This window comes from Bufo gargarizans, chromosome 1 (genome assembly GCF_014858855.1).
Source record: "Bufo gargarizans isolate SCDJY-AF-19 chromosome 1, ASM1485885v1, whole genome shotgun sequence".
NCBI classification, from domain to species: Eukaryota; Metazoa; Chordata; class Amphibia; order Anura; family Bufonidae; genus Bufo; species Bufo gargarizans.
Window position 1 is genome coordinate 475719834 of NC_058080.1, and position 24188 is coordinate 475744021.

Consider the following 24188-nt stretch of genomic DNA (forward strand, 5'->3'; position numbering starts at 1 on the left):
CCAATATAGGACCAGACATATCTCACATAGTCATGAGTTCACCAGGTTTCTGATATATGGGCTCCCAGAAACAAGATCACACCACCCCTTACAGATGCCAGATGCTGTGGGCATATGCATATTTTTTTGCCTTTTTTTTTAAACACACAAAGTTCAGATGATGGCTGTAAGAGTATTTTCAAACACAGTGAGCACTTTTTTTTTCACTTGTGCATTTTTTGGGCCCTTGGCGTATTTTTCAGCATGCAGTCTTTTCTGGTGGTTTCCCATACACTTCTCTATTGTCAATCAAAACGTGAAAAACATGCATGACTAAATGTTTGAACAAAAAAAGTCACAGAAACATTCTTGTAAAAAATGCATGTGTGAAGGAAGCCTTATAGCAATAACATACCCTTAATTCCTATGTAAATCTACAGATAACACATTGTGATATATTCTCTCTGCTGTACAGTATTATCAGGAGGAGGGCAGGGGTAATCTATTTCCACAGTTTACACAAGACAACCCCTGTGTGGCCTGCTCCACCTTTTGTTAATGATATGTAGGGAGGAGCACTCAATGGGGACTACATGCTGGTCATGTCTTTTCCTTGCCAGGGACCACAGAGAAGATTTATGGAAAGTTCTTCTGCAATGCTTGAGCCTGTTTGCTATGGAGTACCACACATTATTATTTCTATTATCAACCAGGATTCAAGACTTCTTCATTTCAAGTACTAAACTGAACATGGATTAAAATTCATCACTGAGAGCAAAGAACAAAATACAGAAAAACTTTAATTGTATTGATTAACAAGCAGCAGTGAGTGAGACAGAAGGAATTTCACATCAAGATTTGCTTCCAAAGAAAATGTTCTGGAGAGACCATGTGAGGTAAGAATTTACTGCAAACTTCAATCCTAGGCGTTGAATGCCTAAAGCATACAGAATATTTCATGTAAGGTCTACAGCATTAATAAATGAGTACGTTGATATGAGATTGGCTTCTTAATTATGTTGTAAGCCACACACTGCCATTTCTAGATTCAATTACATTTTTTTTTGTGAGAAATTCTACTTGTAATATTGTAATAGTGGACTGTTTTATACTTTGCAGCACTGCACTTTCTGGTAGGATTTTATTTATTCAAACTTTTGTATACTATTAGTTTACGTATATAACTATTCTTTATTAAAAACATAATAAAACTTTAATAACAGCATCAATATGCAGTGCTGGGGTCCTAATCCAAAGGGGGGTTTCTACCAGGCAATGCTCTCACGCTCCAATGTGCTGATAGATTGAGGGCTCATGCACACAGGCGTATTTTCTTTCCATGTCCGCTCCGTTTTTTGTTGCGGACCGTATGCAGAACCATTCATTTTAATGGGTCCACAAAAAAAATGGTAGTTACTCCATATGCATTCTGTTTCTGTATGTCCGTTCCCCGCAAAAAAAAATAGAACATGTCCTATTAGTGTCCATATTACGGACAAGGATAGGACTGTTCTATTAGGGGCCGGCTGTTCTGTTGTCCAAAATATGGAATGCCTACGGATGTCATCCGTATTTTCTGCAGATCCGTTTTTTGCGGACCACATAATACATACGATCGTGTGCACGAGGCCTAACTTACATTGCTATGGGCATGTACCCTTAGAAGCCGCCATCTCAATTTCGGGAGAAAAAGCGTTTTTTTCTGGCAAATTGATTGATGCCATAACGGACTACATTATAGTCGTCATTGGTGTCAAATCATAAAACGGGTGCCTCTTTCTATTCTTTTTTTTTTGTTGTTGTTCTTTTCTTTTCCTAAACCGGAACAGAAGACTGGAAGATAGGCTACGGTCACATCTGCGGCCTAACGGTACGTGGAACTGTTCACTGCATTACTTTTTAAGTACATAAAAAGTCTGTCACCTCATATCTCCCTGCATGGCGGATGACAGAGCCTCTCTGGGCACAATCTTAATTTCATGAAGTATATTTTATCTTTTAGAGCACAGTGCGGCAGTGGAACATTCGGCGCGGCTCAGGAATGTTTTTTAAACACTGTGGGAATCTACAGATTTGGATGTCAATTGCTACATTGAAAATGTCAATTTCCAATTAGGAGAGCTCTCAGTGCGGCACACAGATAGAGGCCGGAGCGGAGCCTAGAAAGCGGCCAGGAAGAAGCAGGGAATGATTTGGTATTGATGTTTGCCGAGACAAAATTACTCTGTTAAGCGGGTGGATAAAAACAATTAACTTTTCTGCCAAATCAACTGTGCTGTGCTCTCATGCTAATGCTAATTGTTTCAGAGTTTTCCTAGAACACTGTGTTAAGAGCCACACTTTCCGATAGAGTTTTGCAATGACCTGTAAATATAGCCCGGGGCTTTTAAGATTTTCATTTTCACACATGACTGCACGAGTAAGACGCTGCAGCGCAACCCTCCTTCCGTTTCATTATATACCTCTCCTCTCCAGGTGCCTGACTTGCCTTTTGCTGCTTTTCTATTTCATGTTCCTTTATCAACCTGATTAAATGTTTCATGGCCAAAGCTCTAGCAGGTTGACATTATAGGCCTCGATATTTTGGGATATCTAATTATTGATGATTACCATAGCTCCGGAGTGGCTGCTACATTTTATTACTGATGTGTTTGCCTTAGGGAGAAGGGAATGGGACGAACGTTAGGTTCCCATATACAGTCAGTTGCTTGAATGATTCCAGATTAGGAGTTCATTCAGGCTTATAGAAAAGGAAAAGCATGAAATTCTATCAAATATTTCCCACACTGTTTAGGTGATATACATATATATCCCTATGTCCTAAGGCCGAAGTAATCCTACACACTTGTTATGTAGACCGGGATGTACACACATGTTCCCGCTAAGATACCAAATACTAAGATCATTTATTGGCTATCCACTACAGAAAGAATACATTAGAGCACTGTAGAATGTATAGAGAGCTTCAGTAGAGCACTTATTTCAAGCATAGATGTTGCTGGCAAGATTTATTAACCGCTTCATTACCGGAGTGTTTATCCCCCTTCCTTACCAGGCCAATTTTTCTGTTGTAGCAATGGGTCTATCTAACTGCAAATAACTGATTCATTTCTGAGCCAGCCTACATGAATTTGATATTATTTTTCACGGGACACCTTAGAGCTTTCTTTTCTGCCATTAGATGATGGATATAATATTTAAAAAAAAACAACTAAGGAAAAACTGAAAATTATATTTTTCTTTTCTTATCAATTTTTCTTTTCTGACTATTACAAAAGGTTTCAAGGCAAAACATTTTGAAAATGGATGCTATTTATGTAATTAATCTACTGGCTGGGACAGCCGCAAGACTTCAGAACACTGGAGTGCATTTTGGATTTTGGTGGCCTATTTTTCTATTGCTGACAGCTATCTTTTTATATATACACACTTACACAGATAATGATATGAATCCCTGATGACATCTCCCTTGTGTACAACTATACAGCTATCTATGTATACACACTTACACAGAAAATGCTATTAATCACTGATAATACCTCCCCTGTGTAAAACTATCAGTGACTGACAGCTATCTATGTATACACACTTACACAGAGAATGCTATCAGTCACGGATAACACTTCCCCTGTGTACAACTATCAGACTTACACAGAGAATGTGATCGGTCACTGATAACACCTCCTCTGTCTACACTTATCAGTGACTGACAGTTATCTATGTATACACACTTACACAGAGAATACTATCAATCACTGATAACGCCTCCCCCGTGTACAAGTATCAGTGACTGACAGCTATCTCTGTATACATACTTATACAGAGAATACTATCAACAGCTGATAACACCTCCCCCGTGTGCAAGTATCAGTGACTGACAGCTATCTATGTATACACACTTACACAGAGAATGCTATCAATCACTGATAACACCTCCCCTGTGTACAACTATCAGACTTACACAGAGAATGTGATCGGTCACTGATAACACCTCCTCTGTCTACACTTATCAGTGACTGACAGTTATCTATGTATACACACTTACACAGAGAATACTATCAATCACTGATAACGCCTCCCCCGTGTACAAGTATCAGTGACTGACAGCTATCTCTGTATACATACTTATACAGAGAATACTATCAACAGCTGATAACACCTCCCCCGTGTGCAAGTATCAGTGACTGACAGCTATCTATGTATACACACTTACACAGAGAATGCTATCAATCACTGATAACACCTCCCCTGTGTACAGCTATCAGACTTACACAGAGAATGTGATCGGTCACTGATAACACCTCCTCTGTCTACACTTATCAGTGACTGACAGTTATCTATGTATACACACTTACACAGAGAATACTATCAATCACTGATAACGCCTCCCCCGTGTACAAGTATCAGTGACTGACAGCTATCTCTGTATACACACTTACACAGAGAATGCTATCAATCACTGATAACAGCTCCCCTGTGTACAACTATCAGTGACTGACAACTATCTATGTATACACACGTACACAGAAAATGCTATCAATTATTAATAACACTTCCCCATGTACAAATATCAGTGACTGACATCTGTCTATGTATTCACACTTACACAGATAAAGCTATCAATCACTGATAACACCTTACCCCATGTAGTAAGAGCTATTCATTTAGCTGGTCTTAAGTTAGAAAAAGCAGAGATATAAATCTAAAAACTGCTTGTTTCTAGGGGTTATCTTCACTGCTGCAATCAGTGGTGGCCGTGCTTACACACTATAAGAAAAAGTGCTGGCCACCACTGCTGAATTACAGGGTAGTCGTAACCATGGAAACGAGCGGTGTGTAATGCAATTTAAGAATAGGTGAGTCCCGAGCTACTTGAGAAACCTTGGTGGGGTGCTCGGACTCAGACATGTCCTCCACAGTAGGATATGTTGGCTAATCTCTCAATTTTAACATCAGTATGAGGGTTTAGTAAGGCCGCAGAGTGCAACTGTCTTTGCAAATGTTATTATATTGTTATATTGGTTATCACATCTACATAATTGCTATCTTGTGTAGGATGTCTATTGTGGTTCACTGCGGGCATCCTCCACTGTATGCATTTTTGCTGGGGATTGCCATTAACAATGGACTACAAGTGCAGGATTTGCTCCCTTATATACACATGCACAACTGCATATGGGTTTGAGCATTTCCTGCCTGTTTAACACCACACAATTTTTTCAGTTGTTTTGTATATAGAGAGGCTTGAAGGTGTATAAACTCCAATTTAAATGTGCCTGTTTTCCATCTACAGGCCACATTTAGGTGCACCTGTGAGGCCTGGGCCATATCAGCCAGTCTTGAGTGGGACTCGCAGACTCCTCCCTCCTCCCATTGCAAGTATGGTTACATGCTGGAGGTAACTAGTGAGCTGTTTGTGAGTCGGCCTCATGCTCCTGTAATTTGCCCACTGGCTCCTGGTATTGCCCATACGGCTCAGATAGGAGAGTGTTAGGTCCCGGGCTACTTGAGAAACCTTGGCACGGTGCTCGGGCTCAGACATGTGCTACACCGTAGGATATGTTGGCTAATCTCTCAATTTTAACATCAGTTACGAGGGTTTAGTAAGACCGCAGAGTGCACCTGTCTTTGCAAATGTTATTATATTATAAGAATAAATCCAGCCAGCAAAGGAGGCAATATGGACAATCGCAATGCCTTGTATTAACCTTATCTACATGATAAATGCCATTTGCTGAAGTTAGAAAAACCCTTTAAGACTACAATGTAAATTTAAAACAGCATTAATAAATGTGGCTCTGTGTTTTTACAGCATTGAAAAGCATAGCCTGCCATATTATCATATACAGTTCAACTTTATAACTTTATGCCCAAAACTGTAGCCTAAAAAATGGCCTCTGAATATTATGATACTATCACTTACAAGTTACTGAAAAATAATAATAACCCTGCTGGTCCTCTTTGAACAAACGTATCATGCAAGGTCTAACATGTCTGCTGTGGACCTATAGCTTAAGGCTACTTTCACACCTGCGTTCGATGCCGATCCGTCTTGTATCTGCACAGACGGATCCGCACCGATAATGCAAACGCTTGTATCCGTTCAAAACCGATCCGTCCTGACTTACATTGAAAGTCAATGGGGGACGGATCCGTTTTCAATTGCACCATATTGTGTCAGTGAAAACGGATCCGTCCCCATTGACTTACATTTTAAATCAGGATAGACCCGTTTGGCTCCGCATCGCCAGGCGGACACCAAAACCGCTGCAAGCAGCGTTTTCATGTCCGCCTGAAAAGCGGAACGGAGACCAAGCACAGCCAAACTGATGCATTCTAAACGGATCCTTATCTATTCAGAATGCATTGGGGCTGAACTGATACGTTTTGGACCGCTTGTGAGAGCCTTGAAACGATCTCACAAGCGGACCCAGAAACGCCAGTGTGAAAGTAGCCTTACATTTTGGAAAGTTCTTCCGGTTTGTTGTTATGGAGGGTCATGACCCTTACACTGACTCATCTTGTTTTCTCTTTGTTTATTAGGCTCATTGTGTTAACATTTTCACTGTTGGCTTGCCATTTTAGAAGAGGTAAGAGTCTTTATTTCTTCACTTGTCCTTTACTAACGGTTACTGATTTCCTTGAATATCAACATTATTAAGCTATTTCAGTAAATGTATAAAGGCTAAAGGTCCCTTTACAAGGAGCGATGTAGAAGCAGATTGTCCGGAAGGAAGTGTTCCTTCCCAACAATCTGCTGATCGCTAGCGGAGGAGTCCGGTGCATTTACATGTATTGATCTTCTCCAGATTATGGGGAGGAGCGATCGCTAATGCCATTGCTCTTTCCATACAGACTCAATGTTTCCTGGCAGCAGATCGTGCTGAAACAAGGGAAACAAGGATTTTTTGTGCTGCACAAACGATCTAATAACCTGTTTCGTTCGTTCATTGGCTGTGCAGTTACACCACCAGATTATCGCTAACAAGCGTAGCTATGAACATTTTTAGCAGTGGTATGTTTAATTCTCGGTCCTTAAGATATTTTTGAGTAACTATAATAGGCACCAACAGATTCGGAATGGCCAACCTTAGTATTTGTATCAGTACATTGCAGATAGCTGTCAACTAAGTGCTTATTTGGCTGATGGCTATCTGTCTTGCCCACCAAGCTTGCATGTGTTCTGAATGGACAGCTATGGCTGCTTATCTCCCTTAATAACAAAATGATCAGTCAGGTTGAAATCCAACTGCCCAATCCTTCTCTCCCCTGAAGGTGAAGAGTCTGGGAGGCCTTACATGTCTGGCCCTGAGTTTAGGTTTCCTACTTGTTAGTGCACATGAAAATGAAAATAAAAAGTATATAAGAAATCTTAAGAGTCATTTGCACTGTGGATTTCATGTGTGAATTTCCAAATCCATGTGAGAAGTCTTAATGCTCTCCAAAAGCGAAACAATGTACAAAACATTATAATCTGATACCTTTTGATGGCTTACTAAAATACATGATGTTTAGCTAGCAATTAAAAGGTATGAAATTACAATATTTTATATTGTTTCTCTTTTCGAGAGCATCAAGACTTCTCACTACTGGCTAACACGGTACCAACCCTTTTTCTTTTGACCAAATCCATGTGGAATCACCATCTATAAAGTGGGTGGGAAGGGGTAGCAGTAATCGAGCCATAGGCACATTACCCCAGAAATCTACTCTAACGCCCGGCTGGGATTTGGAATGCCAGTCTTTAGTAAAACCCCCCTATTAAGTGTGTAGTTTCTGTTGTCATTAGTCTAGTGTTTATGGCCAGCTCAAAGGAGTTGTCTGACCTTGGAGTCAAAAACTTTTATTGTCCAGACCTGACCCTGAACTTCTGAATATAAAAAAATAGACAGCTTATGGTCCACCTCTGCTCCATTCCTGTCTTTATTCCGGTACTTGTAGGACCAGGAAGTGGTTTTCTTTCAAGACCGCTGCAATCACAGGCCTTATCAGTCACATTGGCTTGAATTTTAAGTCACAGCTTTAAGGTACTATTCAAGCAGATTTGACTGCTGAGGTCTGTGATGGGCAACAGTGGCTATGGGAATAAGCCACTTCCTGGTCCAATGAGTACCAGAATCAGCCAGGAATGGAACAACGATGGGACCACAGGCTGATGAGTCTGCTTTTTCTTGTTATGGGACACAAGTCCAGATTATAGGGGTTGTTGGCTTCAAGTCTCAAAGATCTCATGCACATCTCTGGAAAGGGTCACACAGTCTTACAGTTCCACACTACTCTGCATGCCACTGCATGATGACTCTGTAAAGTATGATATTACAGAGGAAGTCTTTTCTGGAAGTGATAACTATGTAATGTGGTATCTGATGGCATAGTTGTTTTTTCTGTTGGTAACAAACTTACCTAGGGATATCACTGATGCATAGCTGGATGTTTACATGTGCGTATTATTCTTGTATTTGTCATACTTCAGTCATGCCTTTAACGCAATCCATAATTAGTATATTGGACTATTATTTGCAGCAATATATGAGTGGTGGTGCACATAAGGAGTCCAGATGGCAGTTTTTTTTTTCTACAGTCCCCACTGTAAGGGTTTAAAAGCTGTGTTGAAATACATTGTCAGGACTCTTGTGCATGCCCACAGGAGTCCTCTCTATTATGTTGGCTTGGTACAGCAATCCAGACTGTGTATTTCAGCACAGCTTTGAGTGCTGACAGTGGGAAGACAGGGGCAGTAGAAATAAAAAAAATAGAGTTCTGAACTACTCATATGCAGTCCTATTCTTTACTAAAGATAATAGTCCAGATTTGAGGAGACAGAGTCCCTTTAGCCTTTAAAACGATGTGAACACTTGCTTGTATTACTAAAAATTACTGAATATATGCCATAGCTCCTTGCACCAACAATCGTGAATAATGCTTGAAAAAAGGTTTATTTTTTTTTATTTTTAGCAAGAACACAGGAACAATCTGCAGCCATTACCAGAATCAGCTTACATGCAACAGCTAAGCCTCAAGGAGAAAATGATAGCATAGCCATGGATACATTGCTAAAAATCAATGGGAGCACCAGAGTCCGAAATCCACAGAATACTGGAGCACTTATACCTTTCATTGGCCTTACCGACAGTGAGTATCCTACTTATATTGTAGGCTGTTCATTAGATGGTGTTGATTCTTAGCAAATAATGTGATTGTGGTTTCATTCTAACAATTCAGGAGCCCATAATTTAAATTATAGTCCTATCAGAAAATGAGGTTATTTCTTCTAGATCATTAAATGTAATAGGAATAGTACATACTGATAAAATCCGCATTTCCTTATCTCCTCATATGTATGAAAGGATAGAAGTCTATTTTTTATAACACTAACATATTATGTAGCTCTTTACTGATAATATACTGATAATTTGTTCACATTGCCCCTTATGCTTAAATGGTCACTAACTTTTTACAACATTTTTATATAAATCAATAGTGCAAGCAACCACAAGAAACTTTGTAATACTATTATCAATGATAAATGTCTAATTCACATCTTATCAGTTGTTTACCTCTCCCCCTTTCTAATTGCTTTTCTATTTGAAAAATGTTTCAAATTCTTCTCAAGACTCAGCAGCTCTACTGAACTATCATTTAAAGTTAATAAAAGTGTATGGTAATGGGGGGGGGGGGGGGGGAGTGAGCAGCAGCAGATGTGATACAGGACTCAAGGAGAGACACTAAAGAGACTGTATAGCTACATAGGAAGTTTATATCTCAGCACAATGCTAAATTCCCAAACATACCAAGTCAGTACGTTTCTTTAATGTCCTCTATTATCATGGGGCTGTTTCTGAGTTGGTAAGAGAAGGTGAGGAAGCCGGTTCTCTTCTACTTTCTGTGTGCAATGGATGGAAGCGGGTCTCTACTCACTATCTCTGAGAGAACGGCAAACTAGATATTCACTATGCTCAGGAGAAAACTGATAAAAAATGCCACATACAAGTCTACTAGGTATTCCTCATGTACAGACACAGTACTATTGATTAATGCAGAGTTTGTTGAAAGGTTAGCTACACCTTAAAAGAGAAGGCTAGTCATAACTAAGGGTGACAGATACTTAATTTCTTTAATTGCCCTTGCTGTTTTGCTTAAATCTTGTATTGAGTGGTTCCAGCGCATGATGATGAGTCCTCATATTCATGAGCTTGCTTCTCTCCCCTGGCCCACCAGAGTACCAGATGATCCTCCGTTGGTCCCAGGCTCTAATCCAACAGTGTACCCCAAAGCTCCATTAGAAAAAAAAAAAATTATTTGGAGGTGCCTTTGCAGATAATAACTTGCCACTAGGGTCTATTTAATTCAAAACATGTTAGATATTATTGATGATGTAGTGGTTGGGCCCCAAGAATAATTTCCTCTGGTGGGCCCAAGGAAGCACAGACCAAAACTGGTGCCCACCACCAGGAAATACACTGTCTTTCAGCGTCTGGGAGCTATTGAATTTTAGGGCTGATCAACATTCACTGGACATATTAGGACTTTTAGGCATAATAAGATGAGTTGATTATTGTTTAGGCAATTAAAAACAAGATTGCATTTAACGACTTAAAGCTGATGATGACAGACAAGCATTTCCATGCATTCAATGGTTTCCTGGCTTAATTAAGGATAATTGTATTTAGACAGCAATGATTTACAGAAAACAAGCCTATTTTTACATAATCGCATGATGTATAGTACGTTACATTAGCACAACTCAATAATAATAATGATTGAATATATTAATTTAGATAAACAATTTTAGAAGCAACGAACAAGTGTTTTAAGTACACAATTATTCTCCAACATGAATTGTTAGGGTTCAAACGATTATCTGCTTGCCTAAATATGCCTTAAACCGCGGCCCTGCTCTAACAACCCGGACCGGCAGGAGTGCTGATACGGGCTGATTAACACTTTACATGCCGTGGACAATGGTGCCCGCCGCATATAAAGTGCTGAAATAGGGAGCAGTTGCGGGGTGCTGATGTATGTGAAGGCTGCCTGAGGTCTGATGTAGGCCTAGACCATTCTTAAGTAATTTCCAGCAGGCTGCGTCAGAATAGCATTTCCATTAAAATACAATCTACTATAGGGATAGTGCATTGCATTTTAAAAGCAATCAAAAACTCCCCTTGTGGGACTATTAAGTGGTAAATAAACAAAAAAAACTAATTTATTCAATTTTAAAAATCCCATTAAAAAATTATACTTTTTTCCCATTAAAAATACGCTTTTCAATGAAAGAAATTGCAAAAAAATATCTTCCTATATATTTGGTATTGCCGCGTCCATAATGACCCGGACTACATAAATATCACATAAATTATCCCCTATGGTGGACGCCGTAAAAAATTTTTTTAAATAAAAAGACAGAATTGCTAATTTATTCTTAGTTGCCACAGATAAAACGTAATAACAAGAGATCAAAAAGCGACATTTATTCCAAAATGGTACCAATGAAAAATACAAGTCCACTAAAAATCAATCCCTCACACAACTCCATATAAAGAAAAATAAAAAAGTTATGGGTCTTGGGAAGTGGCAATGCCAAAATATTTTTTTCTTTAAAAAAAAGGGCTTTTATTGCTAAAAAGTTGTAAAAAAAAAAAAGATATGTATTTGGTATCACTATCGTACTGACCCAGAGAATAAAGATATTATGTTATTTATACTGAAAAATAAACGCCGTAAAAGTTATAACGTAAAAACGCAGTGGCAGTTTTTCCCATCTCCCTACCAGAAAGAGTTAATAAAAGTTAATCAGAAGGTTATGTGTACCCCAAAATGGTGCTATATAAAAATTACAACTTGTCCCGCAAAAAACAAGCCCTTATAAAGCTATATAGATGGAAAAAAGTTATAGCTCTTGGAATACGACGATGAAAAAGGAAGAAAAACGCTTGGTCACTACGGTCCAAAACAGGCTGGTCACTAAGGGGTTAACAGTTAGTAGCATAAATATGGTGGCAGTCCATTTATCAGGTAAATATGCCTAAGATTAATTTACTAGGAAGCCAGTTGACCTTAGCATGCTTTGAGAACAGGACTAGGCAGACATGAGGAGAAGATGCAAACGCCTCACTGTGCTTTCTGACCCTTTTTTTTTCTAAAAACAGTCATGTAGATCTTTTCATAATGATCTGTTTAGGCGGTACTACCCTGCCAAATCTTTGTGCAGTGCGAGCGCTGATGGATGAAAATTATCAGTGCTCGTTTGCACGGCCGATGGAGAAAAATTATTATAGCTCTTTGAAAGCGACAATGAAAAAAAAAAAAGGGGGGGTTAAAGGGTCATTGTTATTACTACTAACTTTTGACATTTTAAAGAGGCATGGCAGAAGTCATGAACGGTAATCATCTGGCTGCCGAAATCTGCAACAACTGTTTAATGAACAGATCCCATTAATTTCTTAAAATCAATGCCCTGTCGTCTTTCCTTGGACTTGAATTTAGGAAATAGACGATGTATAACTGCGGCCCCTAGTGTTTATTGGGCCCACTCTTTATATCTACTAACAAGCCAGAAATCATTTGAAATTTAAAGTTAACCTAATGCCTTATTCACACATCAGTGTTTTGGTCAGTGATTTCCATCAGTGATTGTGAGCCAAAACCAGGACTGGAGCCTCCACAGACATGGGGTATAAGGGAAAGATCTGATCCTGTTCTGGGTTTAGAGCCGCAACTGGTTTTGGCTCAAAATCACTGATAGAAATCACTGACCGAACACTGACTGTGTTAGGCTACTTTCACACTAGCGTTGTTTAAATCCGGCGTTCAATTCCGACACCGGAACTGCCCCCAGGATCCGGAAAAACGTGTGAAATCGGATTACATTTGAATCCTGATCAGGATTTTGATCACAATGTAAAAATGCATTGGAAAAAACGGAATCCGCCATTTATGGACTTTAACTTTTTTTTCTCATTTTTCGGGTTTAACATGCAAAAGCCGGATCCGGCGTTCAGTCAAAGTGTTTAGGATTTTTGGCCGGAGGTAAAAATACAGCATGCTACGGTTTTCTGAAAAGCCTGATCAGTCAAAAAGACTGAACTGAAGACATCCTGATGCATCCTGAACGGATTACTCTATTCAGAATGTATTAGGATAAAACTGATTAGTTCTTTTCCGGATTTGAGCCCCTAGGACGGAACTCAGCGCCGGAAAAGAAAAACTCTAGTGAGAAAGTACCCTTAATAAGGCCTAAGATAAGGCCTCTTTCACACTTGCGTTGTCCGGATCCACCGTGTACTCCACTTGCCGGAATTACACGCCGGATCCGGAAAAACGCAAGTGTACTGAAAGCATTTGAAGACGGATCCGTCTTCCAAATGCTTTCAGTGTTACTATGGCACCCAGGACGCTATTAAAGTCCTAGATGCCATAGTAGTAGTGGGGAGCGGGGGAGCGGGGGAGCGGTATACTTACAGTCCACGCGGCTCCGGGGGCGCTCCAGAATGACATCAGAGCACCCCATGCGCATGGATGACGTGCCATGCGATCACGTGATCCATGCGCTTGGGGCGCCCTGACGTCACTCTGGATCGCCCCGGGAGCCGCACGGACGGTAAGTATGCTGCTCCCCCGCTCCCTACTACACTTTACCATGGCTGCCAGGACTTTAGCGTCCCGGCAGCCATGGTAACCATTCAGAAAAAGCTAAACGTCGGATTCGGCAATGCGCCGAAACGACGTTTAGCTTAAGGCCTTTCAATGGGCATTCATTCCGGATCCGGCCTTGCGGCAAGTGTTCAGGATTTTTGGCCGGAGCAAAAAACGCAGCATGCTGCGGTATTTTCTCCGGCCAAAAAACGTTCCTTTCCGGAACTGAAGACATCCTGATGCATCCTGAACGGATTTCTCTCCATTCAGAATGCATTAGGATAAAACTGATCAGGATTCTTCCGGCACAGAGCCCCGACGACGGAACTCTATGCCGGAAGAAAAGAACGCAAGTGTGAAAGAGCCCTTAGTTACGCAAGTATTGTGTAGAATTTTAGTGTGCATTCACAATCTCTTTCAGACAGTAGAAAAAATCTGCAAAGATTTGCAGATTTTTTTAAAATCCAAATCATGCCCGCTCTGTTGCAGAACTGTTAGAAATTTTCACAGTGGATTTCACTTTTTTAAATGCAAATAATAAAGTTTGACACAAATATGCAGCAAAATTATTGTGGATTTGTGGCACAATTCAGTGCAGTAATACAATCTGCTCCTTGTGGACATCACCTATAGGTTGTATTTGCACATGGCAGATTTTCTTCAGAAATGTCTTCTCCTGTTCCATATATCTGAATTAATTTGTAAAATTCCCATACACATGCTGCAGGAACAACTCTGTTTATATGCCTGGAACAATTTTTCTGTGACAGAAATGCAAAAAATCAGCCATGTGTAGACATACCGGTAACCTTAAGGGGGTTTTCCAGTCTCCATATATTGTTGTGCCAGCCTCAGGATAGGTTCTCCATAGCCGATTGTTGGGGCTGATCAGCTGTTCCTGCAGCCCTCGGCACTGGAACTAGAACTTTGAACAGAGCTGTACTTTCTGCTCTGTTCAAAGTAGTGGCCGTGCTGGGTTACTGCAGCTCAGCTACCATTCACTTCAATAGGAGATGAGCTGCCGTAATCCAACACTTTGAACGAAGTTGTCCATTAAAGAGCTAGTTCCCGTGGCAGAGGCTTCAGAGCAGTGGCGTACACACAATCCATGGGGACCCGATGCGAAACTGATCTTTGGGGCTCCCTCCCCGTCGCCCCCCCCAACCTGCCTCCAAGCCCCCCCCCCCACTACCTCCCCTACTAGTGTTGTAACTATAGTGTTATGGGCCACAGTGCAAACATTTTTATAAAGAACCGGCAGATTTTCTTACTAAGGGCTTTTTCCGTGCAGGTAATCCGCTGCGTGATTGAGTGCCAAGCCCCATTCTGGACAGCAGAGACACGGAGCAGTAACATGATTGACTGTGATCTTTTTACTACAAAATCACGGTGACAACTTTATGTCTCTGTGATTTTGTAGTAAAAAGATCATAGAGAGGCACAGAGCATTACCAATCATGTTAATGCTCCGTGTCTCTGCTGTCCGGAACGGGGCTTGGTTCTCTTTCACGCAGTGGATTACCCGCACGGGATCCGCTCGTGTTAAAGAGCCCTAAGCCCAATGCAGGGCTACACTCACCCAGTCCTAATAAAATCTGGTCCTACCTCATCCAGGGTGTCGCTGGCGTCGGCGTGATGTCCGCTGGATCCAGAACAAGGTCCCTGTGGTGAGAAAAAAAGAATAATCACATAAGGAAGAGATGGTGACTGCCCCTGTGAAATCACCAGCAGGGGGCGCTATGCTGGCCTGTAAGACTGAGCCATGCCAATGTATAGCAGGGTAATCTAGGACATTTCCCCTAAGTGGAACCACACAGTACTAATGCCCACCTTGTGGCCCCTCTCAGTAGTTATGTCCACCTTTGTTCCTGTCACAGTAATTATGCCCAGATATGTGCCCCCTCATAGTAGTTCTGCCAAATATGTGTCCCCTTACAGTAGTTGGGCCCAGATATGTGCCCCCTCAAAGTGGTTATGCCAGATTATGTGTCCCCTCACAGTAGTAATGCCAGATTATGTGTCCCCTCACAGTAGTAATGCCAGATTATGTGCCCCCTCACAGTAGTAATGCCAGACTATGTGCCCCTCACCTAGTAACGCCAGATTATGTGCCCCTCACAGTAGTTATGGCAGATTATGTGCCCCTTCACAGTATTTATTCCCAGTTATGTGTCCCCTCAAAGTAGATATGCCCAGATATGTGCCCCCTCAGAGTGGTTATGCCAGATTATGTGTCCCCTCACAGTAGTAATTCCAGATTATGTGCCCCTTCACAGTATTTATGCCCGGTTATGTGCCCCCTCAAAGTAAATATGCCCAGATATGTGTCCCCTCAGAGTGGTTATGCCAGATTATGTGCCCCTCACATTAGATATGCCCACATATGTGCCCCTCCCACTCACATTGGTTATGCCAGATTACATGCCCCGTCACAGTAGTTATGCCTTCATATGTGCCCCCTCATAGTTATGCCTTTATATATGCCACACTCACAGTAGTTATGCCACATTAGATGCCCCCTCAAATTAGTTATGGCAGATTAGGTGCCCCCCTCAAATTAGTTATGGCAGATTAGGTGCCCCTCGGTAGAGATGCCAACTTTTGTGCCCCCTCACTCTAGTTGTGCCCATCAAACCCCCCCTGCCCCCAGTATGCAGCGCTAGAAAAAAAAAAATATACACATACTTACCTTCTCCCCTGATGAGAGGATGCAGATTGCCGGGCTTTCAGCTTTCCTCCCACAGCAAGCAGCGCGATCTGGAGCCAGCAGGGGGAGCTCCTGAGCTCTGAAGATCAGTGAAGCAGGGAGGAGAGAGGTTTCCCTGCTTCACTATGGAAACGGAACTGCCTAGCCGGGTGTGAGTGAGTGCGCTCCCCCGCCCTCTTCCTTGACCCTCCGGCCCCCCCACCCCGATATTATACATGTAATGGAGGCATGGAGCGCTCTGATTGGGCCCGAAATTGCCACTGTACTTCATGCCGGGCCCCATCAGAGTGCTCCATTACATGTAAGTACAGCGGAGGCCCTGCCAGTGGCCTGGGGGGGTCCACAGGCTGCCGGGCCCCCTGGAGTGCCGGGCCCGGTCGCAACTGCGACCCCTGCGACCCTGGTATGTACGCCACTGCTTCAGAGAACACATGATTGGTGGAGTGGAGGGTGACGCATCCTCAACAATTGGATATTATTAACCTATCCAGAGGACAGGTCGCCAGCTGCTAAAATCAGCTGATCATGGGACTGCCATGGGGATGCCAGATGTTGGACCCTCACCAATCTGATACTTAGTGAGAGAATGGAAAACTCCTTGAAACTGATGATGGCTAAAACATGGTTACACTACCAGTGATTGTGTCCAGTCATAGGCACATTTAGCTTGAATGAATATACATGTTATTTCTTTGCCAGAAACGTCCAGGATGATTCATTCTTCCTGTTGAGAATAAATGACTAGTAATGATCAGCAGTTCCAATAGTCATATTAGAAATCTAATATCTAGTTTTATAGTGTAGTCTTTTTTAGACATTCTACTCTTTTGTGGGTTCTGGTTCTAAGCAGGTAGAATATGGCAAATGCACTCTGTGTCCTAATCTCTAATGTCAGGCACATGGATCAATCTGACTCTATTAAATCCTAGTCTGTTCATGCCCTGTATGGCTCCACACATCCACTGATAAATCGGTACTTAACAGTAACATAAATAATCAGACAAGACTACAAGACATGTACTACCCCCAGGCTGGAATCCTTCAGTGTCCACAGGAGAAGTGCTAATCTCTAGTAGTTGTCCTTTAATCCTTGGATAAACAGAACTGTCTTAACTGAACAAACACTTCTAACAGGCAGCTAATTTTATAGCTTTACAAGACAATAAAAGGAAACCTTTGAGATTCTTTGGTGGCTAGAGACAGAAAGAGCTATCTATGGGCAGAGATGCTAAGTGTGTCTGTCAATTTCCCCTTCTATTTTCAGGCCGTAAACTCAACAGAACTTGCTGCGTGAATGGAGGAACATGTGTCTTAGGAAGTTTCTGTGTCTGTCCAAGGCATTTCACTGGAAGATATTGTGAATTTGATGAAAGGAAAAAGTAAGACTCTGGGAGTCGGAGGTTTTACATCAATGAAAAAAAATTGCAGATAAAAAAGAAACATTTTTGAAATCTCTGTTGTTAACAATTATGGAAAAGCCGGGAGACAGCTAAATGACTACCGATACAGTTTCCAAGGTGTTGCCTCACAACTTTCTTAGACTTCTGGAAGAGAGTCCTAGTTATGGAGTAATACTGGAGCTGGGGAATGCTTGTCCTTCAGAGGTCTAGCAAAGTTGTTAAAATGTAAAATAGTGACTATTAAAAGTGACCTAATTTATTGAAATTTGTTTTAAGTCAGATTCTATCAAATTAGTTGGCAGATTTGATCCAGGGATCTAAGACTGACATATATGGCTATGGGTAAAAGCATAGTAGCTGGTGGTAACCAAAAGCTGGCAGCACACTTCCCTGTCAGATTTTATTTTTAAATTAAAACATGGTCCACACATTATTCCTTTTTGGCAGATGCATTCTTCTCAATCTTCTGACCTGTAAAATGGTTACCGCCACTTTGAGACATTTGTCCAAATCGAATCACTAAAGATTCAGACTCTGCTGGAATCAGAATTTTGGGAAATTCAAGACAAATTTGATTTGTTTAGAGTTAATTTGCTCATCTTTAGCGACTATTCATTTTTAAGAATTTCACAGTAGAAGAAAACTCACAGACTGTTCTTTAGCACTTTTAAAAGTACATTTCATTTTGATTTATTCCCATTAAAATAAATGCATTATATAATAGTTATTTTTATGACTTTAGTGATTAGGTGGCTTTAACCTGTCACACGGAAGTAAGTCTAGTTTCACACTAGCGGCAAGAAACTCCGGCAGGCTGTTCGAGTGGGTGATCAGCCTGTCGGATCCATGCTACTGCTAGTGGACTCGTGCACCCGGACAACCTCTCCAGCCCCATTGATTATAATGGGGGCGGGCCAAAGTTCCAGCAGCAGCACTACAAACATGCCGAGAGGTGGCCAGAATAAAACTACGACATGTCGTAGTTTTATTCCGGCCACCTCTCGGCATGTTTGCCCTTCTGTTGCTGGAAGTCCGGCCCACCCCCATTATAATCATTGGGGCCAGAGCGGTAGTCCATGGGCACTCGAGTTCCTTGCCACTAGTGTGAAAGTACCCTTAGCTTTTCACTGATGATTTATAAAATCACGCAGGGTTGTTATTGAAATCAAGGGCATTGCTGGGGGTCAGTGGCAGAGCATGTGTCCTAGTTATTAGGATATACCAACAAGTTACTCTGCCTTTGCCAGGATATTTAGATACAAGGCAAGGTAGTAAAGGGAATCTTAGACCTGGGTGAAGGAAAGCATCTCGCAGGAATGTGTTATGAATCGGGAGAGGGCGAGTAAGCTGCTGTCAGACTCCTCTGGTGGTGTCATAAGCTGACCTTACATATTAGTTAGAAGTTGGTTGATGGTTGAACACCAGTTGAACAAACATCTGGTGAATGTTTGTTTCACAGACAGAGACATACACACTTTAGTCCATTCTGGCTGTTACAGTTGTTCAAACTGCCCATGAAATAGAGCAATGGATGAAAGACCTTTCTGGGAATGTTCTTTGAAAGAAAGATCTTGGATGAAAATATTTAATGTGGACAACTTATTTTCAAATTATAATGCTCCATTATCTGTTGGCTAAAACGATCATTCACTGTTAAATTTTAACAGACAAATGTTTGTTTTAGTCAAAATTGCTCATTTTGACCAACTTTAGAGTAATGTGTATGGCGACCTTTATCTGCAGTAGAACAGCTACCAATGTATATGGCTAGTGCTACCACTTATTGTACCTATATATATTTTTTTCCATGTCTTATTCTCACTGTTGTCGTTAGTCAGGTACAATCATATCTGCAATTCCATATCCCTCGTAGTAAAGTCATCCACTCATGATCTATCACATCACCTTTCTGAAACATAGTAAATTTACGACTAAAACTCCTTGGAGACACCCTCTGCACAACCTAGCTGTAAAAGATCTTGTACTCCTTAGGCAGTTATTTCTGAGGATGTGAAATTTTTTAACACAAGAACACTGTAGATATTAGCTTGAATATGAAGAAACATGCTTCTTAAAAATTATCACAAAATGATCTTATTCTATTTAGGAACTGTGGCGCCAAAATCAAACATGGAGACTGGGTGTGGCGGGACTGCAGGCTGTGTCGTTGTACATATGGCTTATTGCACTGCCTGGCAGAAGCATTGCAAGATAATTGTGGTGAGCCAGTTTCCTTTTATAAAAAAAATAACATATTATGTCATGATAGTACTGATATATTTAAGACTCTGAAACCAGAAATTTCAGATGTGACTGCAGTTAATCATGATATCCCAGGAGTACTAGAAGAAGACAAATGGCAATTAGTTGAAGTGGGTCAGACTCTTCACATGAATGCATCGACCTACCACTCTGAAGATATGTCTGTATTAGTAATTACTTGTGTTCCTCATGGAATAACAATTCTGGAAATATTTTCTTCAATGGAAATATATTAATAATTTAACAACTGGGCGATGCAGTTCCCCTTGTTAACAGGGCATATCCTTACAGAGTCTAAAGCTAGCCTTAAACCTGTATTACACCAGACATTTGTCAGGCAGATCATCGCTGACAATTGTTCATAGAAGCACTCGTTACCAATGAACCATCCTGTGTAATAATGCTGCTAATTACCCAATGAACATGCAAACTCTTGTTCATTGGGCAATCACAATCTTTCAGTAGGTAAAAAATAATCATTTGCTGGTGACAGATCATGGTCTGCTGCTGGCAAATAATGATTCTGTATGGGGACGAGTGATGGCATTAGCGATCGCTCCTCCCCATACTGTAGAGGAGATCGCTGCATGTAATAGTAGTGGTCTTCTCCACTGATGAGTAGTATATTGTCTGGAAGGAATGCTTCCTTTTCCGACAATCGTCAGTGTGAACCCACTGTGCCATGTGTCCTACCTCCTCTAAGGGCATTGTCTAAGTGAACCCCTCAACATGCCTGGACATCAGCTGTGGGGAGAGCTGAGCAGGAATCATATACATTAGATAGTTGGCCAAACTAAGGTTATAAGGATGTCCCATGAGAAATATTGCTTACAGTTAAATACAGCCCATTATTATTATTAAAATGTGTTACATTTATACTTATTAATCCCCAGATATTGTAGTTGTTTCTATTGAACCTACAGTAATGTTGCTTCACTTGCTTATCCCTCAGTCAGCATCTCTTTTTATCAGAAAAATTGCTTCACCACATCAGGGATCCCTCTGAAGACTAAAGATTGCTTTACATGGGCCAATTCTCATCTAGGTAATTGCTAACAAGCAGTCATAGGAACGCTCATTAGTGATTATCTGGCTCTGTAAAGGTGCTGCCGATTACCCGATAAAAGAGTGAAACGCTTCTTCATCTGGTAATCGCATCTTTCATGCAGACATCTAAATTGTTAGCTGGCAGCAAATCATGCAGTCTAAATGCACTCTACTGGTGGCAAACAATGATTCTGTATGGATCCAAAAGTCTAAAAAGTATTGGCCAAGTTTATACACATATTTTTATATCTTACCTGACAGCTACTGAAGGTGTTTAGGATCATTAGGCCTCACTCCAGGTTTTGAGTAGAAACATGCATCAAGAAATTGTACCAAATGATACTGTGTAAGCGTCTATTCACATTGTGTTGAAGTGTATGTCAGAGATTAGAGATGAGCGAATTTTTGAAAAGTTTGATTTGGCTGATTCGGCGAACTTTACAAAAACATTTGCTTCATGACGCATTATTTTGTCACAAAGTGCATTTTTTTGTAAGCGGGTGCAATTAAAGGGAGCTGCGATAGCGCCGCCCCCCTCCCTGGCATTCTACCACTCAGATGCCGCGTTCATACATGATCAGAGTATCTGAGTGAAAAAACATTGTAAAATGAACATTTAAAAAAATGAAACTTACCGTCTCAATTTTCTTGCGACGGGCCTGCCGCGGCCATCTTGCTTGAAGATCTGGGGCAAAATCTTGCACGGCGCGAGATTACGTCACCACGCATGGGATTTCAGCCGAGATCTTCAATCAAGATGGCGGCCGGCGGCCCGTCCTGAGAAAGCGGAGGAGGTAAATATGAATTTTATTTAGTTTTTTACACTATTTCAGGTTAAATCAATTTGCTAACACAAAGCACGAGAAAATTCGGCTTTGAGGCAAATCTAATTTATCCTGAAATTCGGATTGAATACCACTTTGTGGGATTCGATTCGCTCATCTCTATCAGAGATATACTGTACATCTAAAGGAATTCCCAAGGTATACCTCTGATGTGTGCTACTTGCCATGCACATTCAATAGCTGTTGGCCAAATGAATTTCTCCCCCAATAGCATACACTTTGAGTTTGGCCAAGTGTGTATGTGTTGTCAATGGGGATAGAGGAGAAAGCCTCTGTCAGACACTTTTGGCAGCAGCTTATCTCCTAGAAGAACAAAAGGATTGTGTTAAAATATTCAGTTTGCCTGATCCTTTTCTCCCTCGGCATTATCTGGTGGAGGGAAAGACAAGGGCTCCCCATACACATTAGACTGTTGGCTTGGAGGGTTCAGCCAAGAATATATTCATGTGTATGGAGGCCTATAAACTGTTATGTAAATGAATTGTATCTGCACTATTTTATCTATAATACGGCAAACAAACATTTTGAATAAAATCACCATTAGTAGTTTCTTATCCCGATCTTATCTTATCTCCGTGTCAAAAGAAGAGATCTGGTGTGACATCTGAGTCAGTTAATAAAGCAGGCTATTAACATTTGACCATCGACTGGCCAAATAATTTGTGTCATCACTCCTGATCCTGCTAATTGAAATAAACATTTGGCTAAACCAAACGCGTTTCTGTTAATTTTTATTGAGGAGAGAGCGTGATGGAGGTTCGATTTCTTCAGCACAACTTTTCTCGAGTGGAAAGCAAATTAATTGGCAGTCAAAAATTAACATATTTGTAGTGTGCCTTGGCAATAAGCTGATCACAAGGTGTCCCGCCACTGGAACCCTAGTGATCAGATGTAATCTGTGGGAAAACTTAAGAGTCCTTTAAACGGGTTTAAAATCCGCAAGATTATCACTAACAAGCGTTCATAGGATGCTTGTTAGCGATTATCTGGCAGTGTAAAAGTTACTGAATGAATGAGCAAAACACTTGTTGATTGGACAATAGTTCATTCATGCGGACACAAAAATTTACATTTGCCAGCAGCAGATCGTTCATCTGCTGCCGGAAAATAATGAGCCAGTATGGGGAAAAGCTATAGCATTAGCGATCGCTCCTGCCCATATGCTTCCTTCCCGACAATCTGCTGCTGTATTGTCCCGTGTAAAGGGACCTTTAGCAGTAAGTGTTGACTATCTCTGCGGACTCACCACAGGAGAAAATAAGCATTATACAGTGCCACTAAAATCAATAGTTTGTCTGGGCATTGTAGAATAGCACGGGTCCTCCAGAGAAAGAGAGAGGTGCAAATTGTAACCTCTTATTCTGGCCAGAGATGAGGATCCTAACAACAGACTCTCCTCTGATAACTAAAATTTCACTGATGGGGTGTGTGCACATGGACTTTCTAAAGTAAACCTTTTTAAGTAGGTACTGAGATATGAATTAATCCCATTTATTAAAAAAAAAAAAAAAAATGAAATAAGTAATAAAGTCCCTTAAAATGTAGATGTGTATGCATGTATGTATGTATGTACTTATGTCTTTATCTCTTCACAGATCCTACGAGCAATGAAGATGGGCTAGAATCATGTGGAACAATGTTGCATCCATTGACATTCATCATATTCACTATGTTTATTGGAAGCTACTTTGGATTTTGCCACTGATATGAAAACCCATATGACTTTTATGAACATACATATTTATAATGTGCTTAGTCTTTATTGACATTCCAACTTTTTTATTAAGATCTACCAGAGAATTGAACATTTGCCAAGGCTTTCTTGGTTCTAATAATTGATCTATACAATGCATAAAACGTATGCTCTAATGACCATTATCTCTAAATACATCTTCAATAGCTGTTCCTCCCGACCCTCCCATACACATGCACAGTTGACTTGCATGTGTTGTCCATAGGAAAAGCTACGTAAAGCTGCTTCCAGACACCTTTGGCAGTGGCTTATCTCCTCTGAGAACAAAAAAGATCTGACTTTGAGACTCAACATGCCTAATCCTTCTTACTCCAAACATCTTCTGTTGAGTTATAGTCGGGAGGCCTTGATGCACGTAAGCTAGTTGGCTGGCCCTGTTAACTTTTCTCTTAGGCTTGTTTCATATTTGCGTTTACTGTATCTGGAAAGCTGTACCAGCAGGGGAGCAGCCTTATGGAGATGTCCGGATCCAGCACTGCTGGAAGCTACCAGACACCCATTCAGCTGCAACTGGGCAAACATGTCACGAAGAGGCCAGTTGAAAACCGCTGAGCGGTTCTCTG

At 41.0% G+C, this 24188-nt stretch overlaps 1 long non-coding RNA gene across 1 annotated transcript; it reads left to right on the forward strand.

Annotated features, from left to right (window-relative positions):
- The first annotated feature begins 671 nt into the window (after positions 1-671).
- LOC122932934 lies at positions 672-9054 on the forward strand. Its single transcript, XR_006388358.1, has 3 exons — positions 672-875; positions 6523-6569; positions 8935-9054. It is a non-coding gene; the product is annotated as an uncharacterized LOC122932934 (long non-coding RNA).
- The last annotated feature ends 15134 nt before the right edge of the window (positions 9055-24188 follow it).